The sequence below is a fragment of the Giraffa tippelskirchi genome, chromosome 11, assembly GCF_054371585.1.
Source record: "Giraffa tippelskirchi isolate mGirTip1 chromosome 11, T2T-mGirTip1v1.2.pri, whole genome shotgun sequence".
NCBI lineage: Eukaryota > Metazoa > Chordata > Mammalia > Artiodactyla > Giraffidae > Giraffa > Giraffa tippelskirchi.
Window position 1 is genome coordinate 110,786,164 of NC_137285.1, and position 22,679 is coordinate 110,808,842.

The following is a 22,679-nucleotide window of genomic DNA, read 5'->3' on the forward strand; positions in this document are numbered from 1 at the left end:
ATTTACCTCAAAAGGTAGCATCAGTAAGTGTTTGTTTATTGGCAAGATTCTGCCTTTATCTTTTTAACTTTGCGGCATGTGGAGATCATATATAATGGTAAGGAACTTAGTTTAAATAACACCTTTAGGCTGGAATCAGAATTAAAAACACCCTACTGACTCAAACAAAAATAAAAACTAGTGGCATCTTTTAGAAAGTAGGATTGTTGCTTGTTTGTCTTTTCATTGTTTCACTTATCCATCCGTCTATCCATCCATCCACTTTATTTATTTATTCATCCCACTAAGCAAGATACTACTTATTGAGCCATAGAAAAGGAAACACAGCATCTTGTGTTCACCAGACGGTGCATCTCTTCACATGTGTAACAATGCATAGAAAAATTAGAGGAAGTTGATAAGTTGTTTGCTGAAAAAAACTATTGATTCTATACTAGTCTTCATTTCTTCCCCTAAAGCTCTGACGGTAGTGAACCCCGTTTACTAAATATGGACATTCTATTTATAGACATGTTCATATTTTTATTGGTGGCCAAAGCCCGGCTCACAGGAAACCTACAGGTGACTAATAGGAGTTGCTCACTAAGTGGAATAATGAATAGTATTAGGTGTCAATTAAATCAAGCTTCCCGAGGTGCAGGTGCTCCACAATGTACTGACACATTTCAAGTAGCAGTGCCACTTCACCCGTGCATATGAACAAGCACATTTGCATATTAAAAAGCTGAAAATTATTTAACTGAAGCAAAAGTCTTTTAGAGATGATGGAGGTTATTAAAACTGTTGACAAGAAAGAAGGTAATTGCCTGAAAATGAGAGATGACATTCTGCTATACACAGGGAACGTTGTTTTTGTTGTATTGTGCAGCAGTGCCTGGGTGTATAACCTATTACATTGAGATTGCTCCTATGCAATTAGACCCTTTTTGTCCTCACTTCAATAAGGCTATGATTATGAAGGATTGAAGAACACTTGGCATATTGAATGTCTGTTGTTTTTATAACTTCGTCAGAAATGACAAAACACGTTTTGTGTCCTGTTTTTTCTTTGTAGGCTTATTGATTCTGTGATTATAATATTCATAAAAGACAATGTGTTCATGGTTGAACACTGTCATTTATACAGGTTTTATTTTTTCAGTCTCAGCATAGTATTTGTTTGAATGCCAAGGTGTTAGTCATAAGAAGAGCAGATTTTTTAAAGTAAAAGATGAATAGGTGAGAAGTTTATCTTGCTAATAAGCCCAAATATTACTATTAAAAGTATCATAAAAATGGATGATTTCATAAGTTTCAGATGGAAATAATTCACCAAGTAAGAAAACTTGAAAGCTCTTTTATTTTCTCTTTGATAATGATCTGTTTATTTGGTGTACTTTGGTGTGTTTGTCAGAAGATGTGAAGACTCATGGCCCTAGAGGAAGGCACTTTCTTGATACAGTGAATCTGGGTTGACTTACTCCATTCTTTAAGTAGTAACTAAAACAAGTACAGTGAATATGGCACCTGAAACTGAAACATTCATTGCAAATCATTGCAGGTGTAGGAGATTTCAGGTTTTGTGCTTTATTAAAATTGTACTTGTTAAAAGATTTTATATCTAATCACCCTAATTAGGCTTCAGCAGAGCCATTGTGCCAATGCACATAGTCCATTTTCATTATTATATTTTTTTCTTAAAGATGAGTATTGGTGCTTTTGGGGATATAGCCAGAATAGAGTATTCAGCTGGACTTTTAGACCTAAGGTGTACCCCATTTTGTTGTTGGACCAGTCAACTTCTGCTTTTATTATTACATGGATTTAAATCCAGGACTGGTTTGTCAGAGACTGAATTGATAGGATTTGAATAAATCCCAGATGTACCAGAAAGTTTTCTAGGGGGTTTGTCATTTATGTGCTTTTTTATTCTTTGATTTGGATGCATCTGGGCTTTAGTAAATTAAGAGGCACACCTAGGGTTTTTGTTAGCAGCTGTCTAGTGATTTATCTAATCTGACATGTTCATTTCTTTAAGTTGAAGAGGGAAAATGTCTTTAGGCGTAGCAATCTGACTCTTGATTAAAAAGATAAAAGTGAGATACCCCAGTTCTTTTCCAACTCACATTATTTACTGCCTGCTGAAAACCTTAGCTATTTAAAAGATGAAAATTCTGATGTAAACATGCTCAAAGAGATTTTAGAAGCTTCTGAAAACAAGTATGCCAAACTTGTTATTTCATATGTGAACATCTAGTTGCATACCCTGCATCCCAGTTTCCATTCATACAACCTGGTAGTTGTGTGAATTAAAATTATTTTTATTCCCGTCACTGTTATAGTGATCCTATTTAAAAATATCGAGAACAATCTTAACTTTACTTCATGTAACCAGTTTTAGAAGAGAGCAATAATTGCTTTTAACTATATGAGTATTTAATGGAAATATTTTTCTTGGTTGATTAAAATTTTTGTTTTAATTCTTGCAGTTTGTTTTGGTGCTATTACTTAACTTTTTTTCTCAATAAATCCATTGACATAAAGATACCTAATGCTAAACATTTTTTGTAATATTTTATCTGAACTTTAAATAGAAAACATCAATTTGTGGGTTGGAATTTTAAAAAGCAAAGGTAAAAAAATTAGCTTTCATTTTAATTTGTAGAAAATTATATTATACTTTGGATGTATTCATGTTAAATATGATTTATAGAGACTGAGAAATAAATGTGAGACAATCAGAGTCATGGATCTCTGGATGTATTCTGGAAAAGAAAATGTTGTATAAAACACTTCCCCTTTGTCAAAGGATAACATCTATGGAGAGACATTATGCAGCATTGGGGCATCAAGGGTATATTTTTGACAACTGAACTATTTATAAAACTTTACTGTTTAATATACCATTGAAAAACCCTCACAGGTGTACATATAGTCTATGATTATAAAAGTTTCTTAGTATATGAGTAAATGAATAAATGAGCCCTAAATCATCTTACTGAAAGGTATATGGGAATATAGCATTGCATAGAAAGGTCTGAAGAAAATTCTAGCTTTTTAGATCATATCTGCTCTCTTCACTTTGATATCCATTTCTGATAACTACTTTTCTTTATACTTACTATATCTAATGCCCAAACAGAGCCAACAAATCATCTTGTTATGAGACTGGGAATGGTAAAAATGAGACTAAAACAAAAGAACAGCTGCATCAGGCCTTGTGGAAAGAAACTGATTGAAGCATTTAGGTGACCAATCTATAGAGTGACTATGAATTTAAATATATTGATAGACTAGGACTTAGCATAAACTTGAGTTGAGCAACGGTTTGAATAAATTGGGTATGTTGAGAAGACAATCTTCTGAATCAGAGCCATTCCCAAGGAATATTGGACCCTTGGGAAATTTTACTGTACTTCTGCCTTTTCTCTACACCCTCTCCTGAATATTTTTTGGGCAAAATCAAGTTAATAAATAGCCAGTGTAACTAACCTTAAAGTATGAAAGTTGGCATGAAGCTTGAAGGGTGTTTATGAAGGTGGGTGATACTGTTGCTAGGAAGCTTGACTCACTTTCTTCACCTTTTTTATGTAGATTCAATGTGCATGAGCTTCAAGACATTTAAAATTTTATTTGCAACACATCTTTCTTCTTTCTTGCTCACTATTTCAGAATCAGTGGGAAACTCAGGAACCCTCTGACAGTATCCAAGGCCCTTCAAAGTTTCTGTTTGTGTGGTCAAATGTGTTATGACTTTATTTTATATAAATGAGTGCACCAAGAATTCTTTGGGTCTTAGTTTGTTAGATTAATAACACTCTAATTGTACATGGTAGTTTGCAGTTTGTGAAGGGCTTTTGCATATGTTATTTCAAGCTCATAAAAAGTTTGAGTGGGAAGGAGGGCAGATATTATTCTTACCCTGTTCTAGGAGTGATAAAATTAATGATTAATGTGTTGAATAGCTAGTAAATGGGAAGCTGAAGTAAAATTTCGGCCACTTGGTAATTACTTCAGTGTCCTTTCTGTTCTTCCGTGTTGTATTCAACATGATAGGCATGGTGTCCAGGTGGAGTAGTTGGGTATCATGGGGTCCTCTGTTTGAGCTAATCTGCATGGCAAACTCCTCTGATTAGCACTGAGGAAACTCTTTGGTCTCTACTTTATTTGACCACTGTTTGTCTTCAAGGTGTGAATTGATTCTTTAAGGATAGGAATAGTCAGTTTAGGAGGTACACACACACACATGTGTGTGTGTGTGTGTGTGTGTTTGAGAGAGAGAGAGAGAGAGATTGATTAATTATAGGAGAGCTAGAAAGAGATGGCATAGGACACTATGGCATGTACCTTTGTTTTCAGTATTTAATCAGATACATTAATTTTCTTCTCTTGAAAGATTTATTTCACTAGAATAACAAATTTACATTTCACAGATTCATCTATATGACCATATCAACAATAATGACAAGAAAGTATATTTCTATTTTCATGCTACCTGAAAACGGTCAGATTTTTCTTGAAAAGTTATAAAATTTTGATTTTTCTTTCTTTGTACTTTACATAATAATAATATTTGTAAAAACTCTTTAATTGTAGAAAATTTCCAAAATCACATGAAGGTAAAAAGTATAGTGAGCTCTCAGGAAAACTCATCATCTAGCTTCAAAAATTATCAATATTTTCTATTGCTGTTTCATCTGTCCAGCCACTTTTTTGGCTTGATTTAAATCAGATTTAAAATGTAAATTATGAAATACGTCAAGCATATGCAAATATAGAAACCCAAATTTCTACTGCTAGTGTTTGATGGATATTAATATTTTTCGTTTCTGTTCTTTGTATCAAACATGAGCATGAAGTTGCAACTGAAAGATGGAAAATAGGGACAAGGCTGAGGAAATAGGATGAGCATGGTAAAAGTGTTTTATAATTTCTCAGAAAATGCCTGTTAGCATTTCTTTTTTATAAGATAGCACTTTTTAAAAATAAAATAGCACTCTGTATAATAATTCATGTAACCCATAAAAGCCTTCTGAACATACTGATGATTGTATTAGACATAAGAATATCTTAGTTAAGGCAATTTACCCTGCACTTTGGTTCATAAGGTTGTTCTGGAGTATTCCTGTCTTTGGTGTACACACTAACAAGTCCTTGCTGTCAGGTGTGCCTGTTGGGAAGTCACTGACATTCCATAAAACATCATTAGATTTTTGTTGTCATTGTTTAGCCACAAGGCTAAACTGTACTGATCCCAGTACACACTGAGATGCTTTTATCTAACACTTTGTTCTGAAAATTACAGTGGACCCTGGAAGTCTATAAAAGGCGTTCTTTATTGTTAGAAAAGGAAATCCTCTTTAGAAGCACTGAATAAGGTAATAACTCGAAGTTCTTTTACTTAAAAAAAATTATGGTACTAAACTATATTTCAAGAAGTTCAGTTTCTTAGATTTGTGAGTGCTTTTACCTTGAACTAATACATCTTACTATTCCATAGGGCATGTAGAAAAAAATGATTTATAATATTTGTATACAGCAAAATTTTGGTTACTTGGAAAAATCAAAGAATAGAAAATGCAAGCAAGTGGATATTACTTATTTCAGGTTCATCAGGAAGCTCATTTGTTCTCATACTTATTGAAAATCTTTACAAAAATTTTAGGTAATTTTCTTACCATGGCGAATCTATACAGATACTATAATTGAATTAAATCAGTCACACATAAAAGGTATCACTGAATCTCTCATCATCATACTGTGCAACATGATGGAATGTGTAGAAAACTGACTGGATTCTTCATTCATTCACTCATCCTCTCACAAATATTTTTTGAGTTCTGTGTGCCATGTGCAGTGCCATGCACTGGAAAATTAAATACCATGGACATTTTAAATTTTCTGAATGATTTTTTATACTTTTTATTTTCTACCAGTTTAATGTAAAATAAATCTAGTCAATTAGTTCTAGTTTGTTGTAGTCCAATTAATTGAGATTTTAATGTCATTTATTTTGTTTCTCACATTTAATGAAAGAAAACTGGAATGCATGGTTTATCTCTAGTCCAGTTAGTTTCACTTGATTGTACGTGCTCTTTCCAAACTTTGAAATCATCTGTTCCATAGAACAAATTATAACTCAAAGAGTAGAATTGAAGTGTGTGCTATGTGCTTTCTATGTACATTAGACATGTGCTAATGGTCATAAATGCCAAGAGGTAAGAAGATGTTTAGAGTTTAGGACACATATTTCATCATTATTGAAACAATTTAAAACATTCAATAAATTAAGTGAGTACAATCACAGGCACATGGGACATAAATTGGAGTTAAATACAGTTTGACTAGAAGAGGTTTAAAAGAGGGGTAGGGGTATGTTTGAAATGGCTATGGGAGCAAACTGACACACAGGAGCTAATAGAGCAACAGAGTTTCTCCTAAGACAGAACTTCCAACTTTCTTTCATATTTGCCTCATTAAGTGCTCATATTTCCTACTAAACTGAAGCTCAGCAGGGTGGGCACCCTCTTTATTTAATTTGCCTTTTTCTCTAGAACCTAGCACAATGCCTGGAACATAGGAGGTGATCAGTAAATATCTGTTGGATGAGTGAATATAAAGAGTTGTATTAATAGAAAATAGTTCTATAACAAAAGTATGAAAAAGGAGGGGGTATAGAATAGGGAGTAGAGGAGAACCAAAACGTGTTCTTTAACAGGTATAATTTTGAAAATATTTCTGTATCTAGATTAAGTTAAAACTAGCTTTATTTGTATTCTGTCAGAACACTCCTGTAGCAGATATGTTTGCCTATTGATTCAATGATTACATTTGCAAATTGTAAAATAATTCCTGAAGCAATAGAAACTAAATTATATTCAGTAGCAAATAACCTAAATTCTATGAAATTAATAACCCATGTACTATAAATATAGTAACACTGTTAATTAGATTATTTGATTAGCATGACACCCAGTTCTTTACTACAATAGATACCAGAGGCAATTTGGTAGATTTGAGAGAGAGAGTATCTGTAGTCTTAGGTAATTGGAGTTAACATTTTTGGGTTGAAAATAAAACACTTCTTTTTAAAAAATTAGTCTAAGAAGAAAAAAGTATTCTATCTCATTATTAAGTATAAGCACATTATTTAAATATAAGCATTAGAAACTGTGCATGTGTATAGTCTGAATTTGGTCATCGTCTATACTTTTCAGCAAATCTTATCTTTTTCAAGAAGTCAGAAATATTTTAGTTATTTTTCAGTTATAGCTGTTTAAAGGAGAATTACATGGATCTGAGCAACTTTTATTTTTAAGTAGATGAAATTATAGAACATTATTACCATTGAATTGAATTTCTTATTTTGCATAATAAAATAATACTAGAAAATATGGCAAATATAATAATTTCATTATAAATATAGGCTTATGTCATTTGCATGAGAGAATTTCTTGTGCTATGTAGTTTTTAATAGCATAAAATCAAAATAAAAAAAACTTAAGTTTTAGCAGATTTAATTGAAATAAAATTATAGCCACACATGTTATTTCTTAGTAATTTTAGAAAGGGTTATCTTATATTAGTATTATATTTTTTTTATATTTGTGTTTATGACCCCCTTTGTAAATTATGGTTTGAAGAATATTCTCTTCTGGTAAACTGTCTAGAGATACCCAACTTGGAATAATTAGTTGTTTTACCTTTTAAACATAATTATTTTGGGCACTTCTATTGTGAAACACAAAATCACCTACTATTTGTTATAAAATCATTCACAAATTTTATACAATGTTTTTAATATTAATTTTCTGCTTTAATATTTAAACCAAATCTATGTTTAGAAAATAAATTGCCATATTTTCTAATTTATAAGTTGTTTATAGCTAAACAGCTAAAAATTGCCTGTATTTTGCATACATAAAATTTGCTACCTGATATTTGGTTTAGATATTCCCATTTAACTGATATGAAATAGAAGTTTTTATTTTTACATTTGACTTTGAGCCTTAGCAAAATCATACATATGTATTATATATAAACAGCTTCTCTCTCTCTTTGTGTGTGTGTGTATATATATATAAAATAAATTGATTCTACCATTTTTAACATGGGTAATTTTGAATTTGTATTGTCATCGTGCCAAAATAGTGGGCAAATATATGTGTATTTGTGTATAATCAGACTTCAAGTAGTGAAAACATTACTTTTAGGAAGGTGGCTTTAAAATACCCTTAATTTTCAAAACTGATGAAGTAGAAGTGAATTATCAAAAAGCATAGTTTTTAAAATGCACATATGTTATGACAATCGATAGTCTTATTTTTCTTTAAAAAATCCCCCAATTTATAAAATTTTGCTATTATTTAAGTAATAGTAAAAAGAATATGATAACATAAGAATTACCTAAAGATCAAGAGTTCTCATTAGAGAAATAAGTTTTTCTAACTGATAACTTTTTTTTTAGACAGTTGTTGATACTATTACCTTGTGGTCTTTAGCTAGAATAGTTTCCAAGTTTTATAAATATGTGAGGGGTTCAGAGATTACTTATATACATTATTTTTTAGAATTGGATTTTATTTTAAAGCAAATAACTTATAATTATTTAAGCAGGTTCTGCTACTTAATTATAGATGAATATTACAGATTTGAACTTTTAATCTAGCATTGGCTAAGTTTTACAATACCTAGAGATGATAGTTTTTGGTGAGTTGCATTTGTTACTATGACTTCTCATTTCCTTTCTTGTTATATTAATACATTGAAGCAATTAACTGAAAACAGTCTAAGTAAATGAACATATTGGAGTGAATTTTGACAAAGAAGACATCTTTTTACATTAAAATTGGAATACCAAAAGCTTTTCATCCTGGAAAACTAACATCTAGAGGAGCAACCATTTTAAAATAAGGATATCAAGAAACAGTTACAACTGATAACTTTGATATTCCCATATCCAAGAAAATTTTGAATTGATCTCCACTCCACAGTCATTTCATATATAATGTTGTAGGAAGTTTGTAAATATGTTTTAAAATAAACTTATCTTGATTCTAGAAAATCTTTCAATTTACTTATGTGAAGCAAGTCAAATAAACACCTGTACATCTTCTCTTCAAAAAGACTAGAGCTATGGTTTAAAGAGTCTGGTTGTTCATCTCTACTTTAATGGAAGGGATAGATGGATAGGCATTTTATTTGGGTATCATAACTATATATTTTGTTGTGAAATGAATATTTGAAAGCATTTCTGCTAAAATTATTAGTTGAGATTCATGACATGAGGTATCCTAATTAATTTTTTTCTTACAACTACTGGGCCTTATTACATGCCCTGTATTTCCCAAATCTGTAGTGTTCTTTCTGGTCTAAGCGTGTGTGATTTATCTATATCTCATAAATTTATAAATGGTAGTGTTCATATTTGTATGTGCATATAACTCAGTGGAAATATATACGATAATACCTGCATTTCTAAAAAATCTGGAGATAGGAATTTTTGTTGTTGTATGATCTTGGAAAAGTTATCCTCTGAATCTTGTAAATATATATATATATTTATATATTGTAAACTATTTATATGCATTATATATTTATATATCATAACTTTGATGCCAGTGAGTCATGTGTTTGTCCATCAAATCTGCAGCTAAGTAAACATAAAAAAGCTTCTTTGGCATAGTAATTTTGGTTTCTGTTATGTGAATAGAGAGAGCATGCAGGCAAGTTAGCAATGGAACACATACAGCTGAAAGCAGCTTGAAAAGCTCTGATTTGGGAAGATTTGGCACCTTCGATCTATTTTTCTTTTTTTACAAGAGATTTCTTCTGTTGGTGTTAAAGATTTTAGACTTCACTTATGATTCTTGGAAACTTCTTTGGAAGGTAGATAGAGAGTGAATAAAAGAACTCTTAACTCCTGCGTGATGGCAGCTACAAGGAATATTATACTCTTTCCACTATGCTACTCTGTTGAGAATTGATTCTTTTTTGATTGTAGGAATGATTTAAATCAATGATAATTAAACTGACCTGCTAAAATACCAGAGCACATTTTGTTCTTACTAAAAATAAGTTTAGTTTCTGTCAATATGTAGTGTTTATATGATAGACAGAGGACTGTCCTTAAGTAAAGGAAAGGGAAATTTATTGAATAGTATGTTATCACATTCTTTTTTATAAGCACTTTGGAATATATGCATGTTGTATATTTATACACATAGCCACACAACATAGAGATTCCTCTCTGTCCTATTAGCTTTAGCAATGCGAATCCAGCACATAAAGAAATCAACTGTATACAAGATAAAATGATTCCCTTTAACTACTGGTGCGATTAGTCACTTGGTGAGAAAGTAGCTTATGGTCTATAGGGAAGCACACAATTTCATTTGGATTGGGTTTTAAGCGAGTCATTGTTTCGTTTGGAAAATGTGAAATCGGTGAATGGGCTTGTTCTCTTTGTAGAGGATTACAATAACACACGGAAGCTTATGAGTGCTTCTGACAGATGTGTTGGCGGTTTGCCACAAAGCGAAGGGTGCGGCCCTGACTGACAACTTGCAATTATATTATGATGAATGGTTCTGATGTGTGTTCAAGAGAAAACCACTTTCTAGAAAGTGAAAGTCATACATACGGTTCCTATAAAAAAATCAGCTCAAATAAAGTATCATAACTTTCATTTTATTTTAGCATTTGGTGGGATAACCAATTTGATTGCCTCTCCTTTCATAAAAGTCTGTTTTTGATAAATCAAGGACCAAATCCAAAATTTTTGTGGGGAAAACTAATTTGATACCAGTTTTGGCATCAAAATTACTTTATCTGCACTTTCAAAAAAACTGACGTCTCAGAGAACTCTCTAAGGCTTACGCACTTAAAATACAGACACATGTCCATAGTGTGGCCAGCAAGATTACTGAAGTCAAGCATTCAAAAGGAAATTGCTCTTTTTTGACCAAGTCACTTCTCCTTCTTGATAGGTTTCATTGTTTGCTTAACACTGAAAAATAACACAAGTGGACTGAAGCTTTGGGGCATTTTGAAATTGTCTTCACCATTTTCTGTTTTAAGAAAAATCTGAATATGGCATCAGAATGTAGATTTATCAAGTGTTAGTATGCCTCATCATTATAGAAATTCACTTCACAGTGATGAAACTATAGCATAAAATATATATTAATGAAACTGGCACTTTATCTTCATAAATTAGGAGAAATTAACTGGTTTTCAAAAACTAAAAAATTAGATTTTGAATATCTTTTATTGCACAATATTTAAATTGTGCAATTTCGTAAGTAACTTTCAGCATGTATCTTATTTAAAATATTGTTATTTTCAAAATGTAAATTTTTATCTGATTCTCTGAGGAACTCAAGTCATGATTTTTTTGCAGTTAGGCAGGCAACACTTATTAAATGTATTTCGTAAGCACTATTACGAAGATTAATTTCAAATACATGATGTAAGATATAACAGCATATAAAGGAATAATACAGCCTTAATAACCAAATTCTTCAGAAATAATTACACAAATGTAAGACATTAAATGATGTTATTTTATTTTATTTTTTTTATTATTTTTTTAATGATATTATTTTAAAAGCTAAACTAAAACCTGGAGGAAAAGGGAATACTGATAAAGCCTAAATTTTTCAAAATTTATTAGATTACTTTGTTTTGCATAAGTTAAAATAAGATCATATAAAAGTTTGAAATAATCCAATACCAACTTTTGAATGACTTTGAGTCTCAGTTTACAGTATCCAGTTTTTGTCCTTTGGGCTTGTTTTTCTCTAATTCCCTTTGTGACATTTAGGGTGTGTCAACTATGGTATTTTAATAGTGGAACGTTTTCATTGTTGCTGAAATAAATGACATCTTTCATAGTAAAAGAATGGTAATGTAGTAACTACAGTGTTGTAGTGCAAAAATCAGGAGTCCTGCAGTTTTGTTGTAGATAGAACTTCTCAGAAGAAAAAAAAAAGACATTCACATAAGTTTTTCGTGTTTTGGTTCAGTTCACGTTGTTTTGCTGAGGGACTGACTCATCATTTACCCTTGAAAACTGTACATAGAAGAATAAGAACATGAAGTCTCGGTTGACTAGTGTTTTCTGTTTGGATGTCTTATTTGGAGCCATCTGAATTTTCATTACCTGATTAGATTTAGGCCTGATTTCTAGCCTCCCTTAATAATATGTAAGAATTTTCTATCATTTAGAACTTAAACCCTTATTGTCAAAGTGGTTTGTAGTTTTAATCTTTATTTATGTCCAAATTGTTTGGTAAAAACATGGTGGTTTTTGTGTTTTTTTTTTTTTTTTACCTTCAGGCTTTCTTTCATCATCTAGATTATCTGTCCTCTTTTTTTTTTTTTTTTTTCAAACTCTAAACTTGGTGTTGTTGCTATGGGGCCCCAATCTCTGTGCCTGATTTAGCTATTACCTGGAAGAGGAGCATTCACCAACCATTTGTAGGTGCAAGTTAAGGCCTGTTAGAAAGCTTGGAATCTAAGCTATGATCTCTGAGTAATATGTTCTAGTGTATAGATTTGATCAGATGGAGTGTGTATTTGTGGGAAGAAAGTAGATTGTATTGTTTTATGTGCTTACCATAAGTTATAATTATTGTAATATCTATAGGATAATAGATTCATTGGGCAATTATGTCTTGTTGAGATATTTGAAACATTGTTTTTAACTTGAAAACTCTCAGGTAGGAAATAATTAGATTTCATTTGGGATATTTTATTTAAATGAAGGTATTTGGAATGAACCAGATGTTCTTTGCTTTTAATTTTTTTTTATTCTTTGCCATTTTGAAAATAAGGCTAACCAGTGATAGAAAAAGAGTTAAATCCAGCTTTCCTTCTAAATGGTTGAGGTGGAAACAGCTCAAAATTTCACAAAATTTGGGTAAAATTTGCCTTGACTGCTCTTCATTGATACTACCATTGATGGTTTTTTTGGTTGTGACATTAATCAAGTACTTTCTGTCACACCAGACACTGACTAAGTACTTTTCATACATGATCTCATTTAGTAGATATAGGTACTATTATTATACTTACTTTACTAATGATGAAATTGACTTAAGGCCACAAAGTTATTAATTGACAGGACCTATATTTGAAACCATGTTGAATAACTCCAAAACTAATGCGATTAACCATCATGCCTGCTATAAGCAAAATTGACTGTAAAGAGAGGTTTTACATTCCCTTTCACCAGCATAGGAGAAAAGAAGATAAAAGAATGTGGAATTTTCTTTTTCTACCCTTGATCCAAAGAAAGTTTAGAGTCTTTGAGACAGTTACTGCTGTCTGAGGGATGAATGGAAAGTCTGTTGCTTATGAAGAAGATCCATTTTTTGTTAAATATCTGTGGAAGATATCAGACTTTCTTAAGCAGGGCAATTTTCTCTTTCTGTCCTGTTGGCGTCTTTGTGGGAGATGATCTTCACATATTGTCTCAGCCAGCTCAGGCTACCATAACAAAAAAGCATAGACTGATGGCTTAACCAAATTCATTTCTCATTGTTATGGAGGATTGAAAGTCCACAATCAAAATGCCAGCTGATTCTGTTCCTGGTGAGAGCTCTTTTTTTTTGGTTTTCAGATCTCCATCTTCTCACCGTATCTTCACATGGTGCAGAGAGAAAGAGAGAGAGAGAAATGCTCTCTGAAGTCTCTTTTTATAAGGACACTAATTCCAGCTTGAGAGCCCCAGCCTTATGACATCATCTAAACAATTAACTCCCAAAGACCCCATCTCCAAGCACAATCACATTGGGTGTTAGGACTTTAACATATGAATTTTGGTGGGGGAGAATATTTCAGTCCATGGCACATAATCTTCCCAAACCCTTTAGTTGTTTTGCCTTAGAACTAGAGTTCTATGGTGACAGTGATTAATGTTTAGCTTCTGTCACTAAAATGTTCCTTGATGCTAGAAGTGATAGACATTATGACTCAAATTAAGATGTCTTTTACTAGAAAACGTACTCTATGTAAAAGCTGAATTTGTCAAATAGTATCTTATTGAGTTCTTACCAGAAATTGAAGCACAGTTATAATTCAGGTGGCATAACTATTAAGTGGTGAAACTTAAATCACTTAGGAATGCTTTAAGCTGCAAGTATCAACAACAACATAGCGTGCTGCTGCTGCTGCTAAGTCGCTTCAGTCGTGTCCAACTCTGTGCGACCCCATAGACGGCAGCTCACCAGGCTCTGCCATCCCTGGGATTCTCCAGGCAAGAACACTGGAGTGGGTTGCCATTTCCTTCTCCAATGTGTGAAAGTGAAAAGTGAAAGTGAAGTACAACATAGCATGGCATAACATAAATCAAACAAAATATTCAATCTGTCTTAAAGAAATAGGTGTTTAATTTTCACATATAACAACAAGTCTAATGTAAGTAGTTTCTGGTATTACTATGGGGATTAACATGTTAGGACTTGACCTGCATCCTGCAGTTCTTCTGGCCATCATATCATCATTATAAGGTGGTCACAGCAGCCCCATAGTCTAAGAGAAGGTGCCGAGGATGGTGCATGGTAGAACCATTGCTGAACAATAGAGTCTGTTACAGGCCACAATTCTAGTTTAGTTCTTTTTATTTCATCTAGCAGGCTTTCTGGCAGGGTCTCTAACTCAGCTTAGGGAAGACTTACTCATGTTTTTGCAAATCTAAGGAATCATATTTTTTTATCTTTTCAAACATAATTTTGAGTGACATTTACTGAAAATAGGGGAAATAAGTTTGTAAAACATTGCCATAGTGGTTAAAACACAGGTTCTAGACTGAGACTTCCTGAATTAGAATCTCATTTCTACTGCTCATTGACTTTCTGAGGAGGTTACTATTTTTGCCTTATGGCACAGACTTGTAATATTAATGAAATACTTGGTATAAAGCATTTAGTTCAATGTATAACACTGTGTAGAAAGAGAACAAAAACCTACCAGAAGATTACAAATAAACATGAAGTAGAATATGAATCCATTTATATTATATTACCATTTTTAAGGTAGTGTCTAAGAAAGTATTTACTGTCTGATGTGAGGAAAGCCAAGAGAGTGCATGAAATGGTTTCAAGTGATAACAGAAAACTAGACTTTTTTCAAAGAAAGCAAAATTCATATTTGGTGTCTTTGTATAGGTTGCTACCCCTCCTCCCAGGCTGTTACTGTCTGTGGTTACCCTTGCTGAAATGTGTTATTCTCTAAAGTTACTCTTCCATCCTTTCCCCTCATTATGTAAGCCCTTTGCATAAGTAGTCTTGGGTGATTCTAGGAGAAATATATAATTATTTGATTAAAATGATTTATAATAAAATGTTAATGACCAATTGGTTTAACTCTCTAAAGGAAGCGCTGTTTTGTTCTAAAGATGAGCTTATGAATTGCAGAAAATTCTTACTTTATGTCATATTTAAGGAGGATTTGAGAAAATGTATTATAAAAAAATTTCAAGCATACAAAAAGGTAGAGAAAACTGTGTAATGAACCCTTCTGTAATCATTACCCAGATTCTACTCTCTGTTCATTAGTCTTTTCTTTCTTTTCCCTTTATTTTTTCTGAACTAATAGGAAGATTTTAAAAATAAGAGGTATAGTTTTTCATTGTCCCTTGCCTAGTCTGCCATTACACCATTGCACTTCTATGCCAGAAGAATAAGAACTGGTAATTTGTCACTGGGAGCTGAAAGGTCTAATAATTGATCCAGGGGCAATTGATCTAGGGTTGAGATTTTTTCCTGTTTTCAATGGGGTAGCTGCTAAGAGTTAATAAAAAAATTTAGTTGTATCCTGTGTAATATCATTTTGTGTGCTGAAGATTAACCTCAGTTTCAAGCAACATGATGAATAAAGCCCTTTTACTCTTTTATTGTTGTCTACTAATTTTAATAATTTAAAATTAAATTCAAAAAAGTGCAAAGAAGAGGATAGTATTTATATTATTATCACCCAGAATTAAATATGGTTAATCTCTTGGTGTATTTGCTTTGGTTTGTTTTTAAAGAAGAATGATTCTATTGGTTTTATTAAAAATGTCATTTTGAGGAAATACAGAAAATATGAAAATAAAAAACAGAATAACTAATACTGCTAAATAAAAATGATCAGACACAATATTAGGCAGATATCATTCTTAAGCATTTATATAAATAGACTAGTGAGTGGGTGGCAGATGGATGAATGGACAGATGTAAAGACTTTTATGAAAATGTGGTCATACTGTAAATAGAAATGGATACATTTTATTTTACTTCATTCTAAAAGATGGAAAGAAGTAGAATTAAAGGAGTTTCGGAATCCAAAATAAATGTTTATTTTAATTATTAGAGTTAATATTTGCTAAAAGAGTTCCCTCATGATTTAAAAATGGAGGCAGGCATTATAAAAAATTAAGAGATTTTCTCATTATGTTTTCTTTTTAAAAGCTACTTGTTTTTAAATGAAATGGTTGGTTTCTTGCTTAGAAAAATAAGGGAGTTATATACTCCTACAATTTCTCCCAAATCTCCACCACCCACTTCTGAGTTTTCTTATTTTATTACTTTTGCATTGCCTAGGTTTTTAGTATTTATATTCTATTTTATAACCATAATTCACATAGTCATTTAGCATTTATTCCGTGTATATATAAATGCAGTCATCACTACTGCTTCTTTTACCATTGCTTCTTTTTTTTCTTATTTTATTTCACTTTCTTTCTCACTTGGTTGAATTTCATTTGGGGAATACTTCCCTCCCAAAACCAAGAAGGGCTTAAATGTCTAGTGTTTGCAGAGTTCTATCATAGTTGAATCTACCGGCCTTTCATCTTCTTAATATCTGAATGACATCTTTCCTTCATATAATGTTGTTGGTCATTCAGTCTTCTCTCCAGAATTTTATATATATTTCCTTGTTGCTGGTCTTTTGTTATTTTTGTTTGGAAATTTAAGAAAATTCTTTCTGAGGGATGAGAAGATAGTGAAATATAAGTAGGGAAAGCTCAGTTGAAGCAATATGTAACTTTTATTTTAGGGCTGAGCTATCTTTTCTGAGATTTCACAACTTGCCCTATTTATAGTTCAATTCACCTAATTGGGAATGAAGCCAGGGTTTACCATTCATTCAGGAGAATACTTTTTGGGTCATTCCCCAAATTCGTTGTGTCGACCTAGAAATATGATCTAACATCTGTCAGACAGAAATAGTCCTCTTGTTCACTTTTCCTATTTATCCATTGCTTCCTAGTTTCCTTTTCTATTACACTTCAGTTCAGTTCAGTCGCTCAGTCATGTCTGACTCTTTGCGACCCCATGAACTGCAGCATGCCAGGCCTCTCTGTCCATCACCAACTCCTGGAGTCTACCCAAACCCATGTCCATCGAGTCGGTGATGCCATCCAACCATCTCATCCTCTGTCGTCCCCTTCTCCTCCTGCCCCTAATCCTACCCAGCATTAGGGTCTTTTCCAATGAGTCAACTCTTCGCATGAGGTGGCCAAAGTATTGGAGTTTCAGCTTCAACATCAGTCCCTCCAATGAACACCCAGGATTGATCTCTTTTAGGATGGATTGACTGGATCTCCTTGCAGTCCAAGGGACTCTCAAGAGTCTTCTCCAACACCACAGTTCAAAAGCATCAATTCTTCGGCGCTCAGCTTTCTTCACCATCCAACTCTCACATCCATACATGACCACTGGAAAAACCATAGCCTTGACTAGACGGACTTTTGTTGGCAAACTAATGTCTCTGCTTTTAAATATGCAATCTAGGTTGGCCATAACCTTCCTTCCAAGGAGTAAGCGTCTTTTAATTTCATGGCTGCAATCACCATCAGCAGTGATTTTGTAGCCCCCAAAAATAAAGTCTGACACTGTTTCCACTGTTTCCCCATTTATTTCCCATGAAGTCATGGGACCAGATGCCATGATCTTAGTTTTCTGAATGTTGAGCTTTAAGGCAACTTTTTCATTCTCCTCTTTCACTTTCATCAAGAGGATCTTTAGTTCTTCTTCACTTTCTGCCATAAGGGTGGTGTCATCTGCATATCTGAGGTTATTGATATTTCTCCCGGCAATCTTGATTCCAGCTTGTGTTTCTTCCAGCCCAGTGTTTCTCATGATGTACTCTGCATATAAGTTAAATAAGCAGGGTGACAATATACAGCCTTAACATACTCCTTTTCCTATTTGGAACCAGTCTGTTCCATGTCCAGTTCTAACTGTTGCTTCCTGACCTGCATACAGATTTCTCAAGAGACAGGTCGGATGGTCTGGTGTTCCCATCTCTTTCAGAATTTTCCACAGTTTATTGTGATCCACACAGTCAAAGGCTTTGGCATAGTCAATAAAGCAGAAATAGATGTTTTTCTGGAACTCTCTTGCTTTTTCGATGACCCAGCGGATATTGGCAATTTGATCTCTGGTTCCTCTGCCTTTTCTAAAACCAGCTTGAACATCTGGAAGTTCATGGTTCACGTATTGCTGAAGCCTGGCTTGGAGAATTTTGAGCATTACTTTACTAGCATGTGAGATGAGTGCAATTGTGCAGTAGTTTGAGCATTCTTTGGCATTGCCTTTCTTTGGGATTGGAACGAAAACTGACCTTTTCCAGTCCTGTGGCCACTGCTGAGTTTTCCAAATTTGCTGGCATATCGAGTGCAGCACTTTCACAGCATCGCCTTTGAGGATTTCAAATAGCTCAACTGGAATTCCATCACCTCCACTAGCTTTGTTGGTAGTGATGCTTTCCAAGGCCCACTTGACTTCACATTCCAGGATGTCTGGCTCTAGGTGAGTGATCACACCATCGTGATTATCTGGGTCGTGAAGATCTTTTTTGTACAGTTCTTCTGTGTATTCTTGCTACCTCTTCTTAATATCTTCTGCTTCTGTTAGGTCCATATTACACTTCAGGCTGAAGATAAAAAAAAAAACAAACAAACTCATTCAGTTTACTTCTATCCAAATTTGAGAATACTATTGACAATTCTTAAAATTTTATTGATTTACCATATCATCTTTGTGTCTTTCCTTAGTCCTTTTAATCTGTATTTCCTTCTAGGTGCAAAAACATTTATGATTTTTACCTTCTATATCATATATCATATCATATCATATTATGGTATCTCATACCATACCATATCCTTTGTAAGTATGAAATGACCCTCCTTATCCCAGTATAATGGTCTTTGCTCTAAACTCAATTTTGTCTTTATTAATACAGCAACTTGGTCTTATCATAGTATATATCTTCCTATTTTTTTATTCCTATCCTATTGTGTTTATATTTTACATTTTAAATGGGTTTCTTATAATCAACATATAATTGGGTTTCACTCTTTAATCTAGTCTGACAGTTTTTACCTTTTAATTTTTGTTTTCCATATGCACAATCCATTATCTGTTGCTTTTCTCCCTTTCTACTGCCTTCTTTTGATCATTTCTTTAAAATTTAAATCTTTGTTCTCACATATGTATTATTTATTTAGGCTGTACTGGGTCTCCATTGCAATACAGGCTTTTCTCTAGTTGCAGTACACAGGCTTCTCTTGTTGCAGAGCTTTGAGTCTAGAGTGTGTGGGCTTCAGTAGTTGCAATGCGTGGGCTCAGTAGTTGTGGCTTTCAATCTTTAGAGCACAGGCTCAACAGTTGTGGTGCATGGGCTTAGTTGCTCCATGGCATGTGGGATCTTCCCAGATCAGGGATTGTTCCCTGTCTCCTATATTGGCAGGCAGACTCTTTATCACTGAGCCACCAGAGAGGCCCTGGTTGGTTACTTTTTATACTTATATTTATCTTCTTTGTTAGATTACTAGTTATGACCTTCTGTTCATTATTTTAGTGATTGCTTTAGAGTTTAATAGTACATTTAAAGCTTATGATAGTCTACTCCAAGAAATACCATACTACTTCACAATGTAGTACAAGAATTTTACAATATATATCCATCTATACCCTTCCAGATTTTGTCCTGTTGCTGTCATACATTTTAATTCTACTTATTTCATACTTTAAGTCTGAATTTTGCAATAAGGAGTTCATGATCTGAGCCACAGTCGGCTCCCGGTCTTGTTTTTGCTGACTTTGTAGAGCTTCTCCATCTTTGGCTGCAAAGAATATAATCAATCTGATTTCAGTATTGACCATCTGGTGATGTCCACGTGTAGAGTAATCTCTTAGATGTTCAAGCTGGATTTAGAAAAGTCAGAGGAACCAGAGATCAAATTGCCAACATCCGTTGGATCATAGAAAAAGCAAGAGAGTTCCAGAAAAACATCTGTTTCTGCTTTATTGACTATGCCAAAGCCTTTGACTGTGTGGATCACAACAAAATGGGGAAAGTTCTTAAAGAGATGCGAATACATCAGGTAAGATGTATAAGAACATCTTATCTGCCTCCTGAGAAATCTGTATGCAGATCAAGAAGCAACAGTTAGACCCGGGCATGGAACAACAGACTGGTTCCAATTTGGGAAAGGAGTACATAAAGGCTGTATATTGCACCCTGTTTATTGAACTTATATGCAGAGTACATCATGTGAAATGATAGGCTGGATGAAGCACAAGCTGGAATCAAGATTGCCAGGAGAAATATCAATAACCTCAGATATGCAGATGACATCACCCTCATGGCAGAAAGTGAAGAGAAACCAAAGAGCCTCTTGATGAAAGTGAAAGAGGAGTGTAAAAAAGCTGGCTTAAAACTCAACATTCAAAAGACAAAGATCATGGCATCCGGTCCCATCACTTCATGGCAAATAGATGGGGAAACAACGGAAACAGTGACAGGCTTTATTTTCTTGGGTCCCAAAATCAATGCAGATGGTGACTGCAGCCATGAAATTAAAAGATGCTCACTCCTCGGAAGAAAAGCAATGACCAACCTAGACAGCATATTAAAAAGCAGAGACATTACTTTGCCAACAAAGGCCCGTATAGTCAAAGCTACGGTTTCTCCAGTAGTCATGTATGGATTTGAGAGTTGTACTATAAAGATAGCTCAGTGCCGAAGAATTGATGCTTTTGAACTGTGGTGTTGGAGAAGACTCTTGAGAGTCCCTTGTATTGCAAAGAGGTCAAACCAGTTAATCATAAAGGAAATCAGTCCTGAGTATTCACTGGAAGGACTGATGCTGAAGCCCCAATACTTTGGCGACCTGATGCGAAGAACTGACTCACTGGAAAAGACCCTGATGCTGGGAAAGATTGAAGGCAGGAGGAGAAGGGGATGACAGAGGATGAGGTGGTTGGATGGCATCACCGACTCGATGGACATGAGTTTGAGTAAGCTCCAGAAGCTGGTGATGGAGAGGGAAGCCTGGTGTGCTGCAGTCCATGGGGTTGCAAAGAGTTGGAGACGATTGAGCAACTGAACTGAACACAGTGAGCTTTTTGCTTTAAATAATAAATTATATTTGAATAGTATTTAGATGATAAGAAAAAAATTGAAATATTTATCCATATAATTGCCATTTCAGGTTCTCTTAGTTTGTTTTTGAGGATCTATATCCCCTTCAAATGTAATTTTCTTCGATTTTGTTTCTTTTTAAGATTTCTTGTAGTGCGCATCTGCTGGTGATGAATTTTTGAACCTTTGTATATCTGAAAAATTTGTTCTTTAGTCTTTGTTTTGAAAGGTATTTTTGCTGGATATAGAATTTTAAGTAGATAGCTTTTTTTTTTTTTCCTTTTAGCACTTTTTAAATGTTGCACAGCTGGTTTTGGCCTGCATTGTTTCAATAAGAAATCATCTGTCACCTTATTTTTGTTCTTCTATATATAATATCTCAATTTTTCTGTATGTAATTTATTGATTTAAAGCAATTTGATTGTGCTATATCTTGGTATAGTTTTCTTCATATTTCTTGTGTTTGAAATTCATTGGGCTTCTTGAATCTGTAGGTTTAGTTTTCAAAAAAAAGGGAAAATTTTCAGCTATTACATTTTCAATATTCTTTTTGTCCCTTTATTCTTGCCTTTAGGGACTTTAATTAGAGAAACATTAGGCCATTTGAAATTGATTCATAGCCCACTGATTCTTTTCTTTTTTTTCTTCCTTTTTTGTCATTATGTTTTATTATAGGTAGTCTGTATTGCTCTGTCACCAAATTTACTAATTTTTTTATTCTGCAATATTTAATTGGCCTTTAACACCATCCAGTGTATTTTTTAATTCAGACATTTTTGTTTTCATCTTTAGTAGTTTGACTCTTTTATTTGTTTATGTATTTTCTGTAAGTCCGTTTAACCTTTAAAAATTTTCTACTAGCTTATTGAGCATATAGACAGAGTTTTAACAACTGTTTTAATGTCTTTATCTACTAATTTTAACATCTAAATAATTTTTAGTTCAGTTGACTGATTTTTCTTCTCTCTAGGGTCATATTTTCCTGCTTCTTTGCATACCTGTATTTTTTAATTGGATAACTAGGTTTAGTGAATTTTAATTTGGGGTTATTCCTATAAAGATTGCTGAGCTTTGTTCTGGACTGTTAAGTTACTTGGAAACAATTTGATCTTTTAAAGTTTCATTTTAAGCATTGTAAAACAGGATAAGGAAGCATTAATCTACTGCTTATTTTAACTCACGACAGAGGCAAAAAAACCTTCTGAGTACTCTACATGATGCCCCATGAATTATGATACTTTCCACTTTGGCTAGTGAAAATAGAAATTATTCTTACACCTTTG

The 22,679-nt window shown here is 33.4% G+C and overlaps 1 protein-coding gene across 50 annotated transcripts in view; it reads left to right on the plus strand.

Moving 5' to 3' along the window:
• The window catches only part of SOX6 (SRY-box transcription factor 6), a 671,664-nt gene that overhangs the window by 340,543 nt on the left and 308,442 nt on the right, over nucleotides 1–22,679 (plus strand). The gene's annotated exons all lie outside the window — the stretch shown is intronic.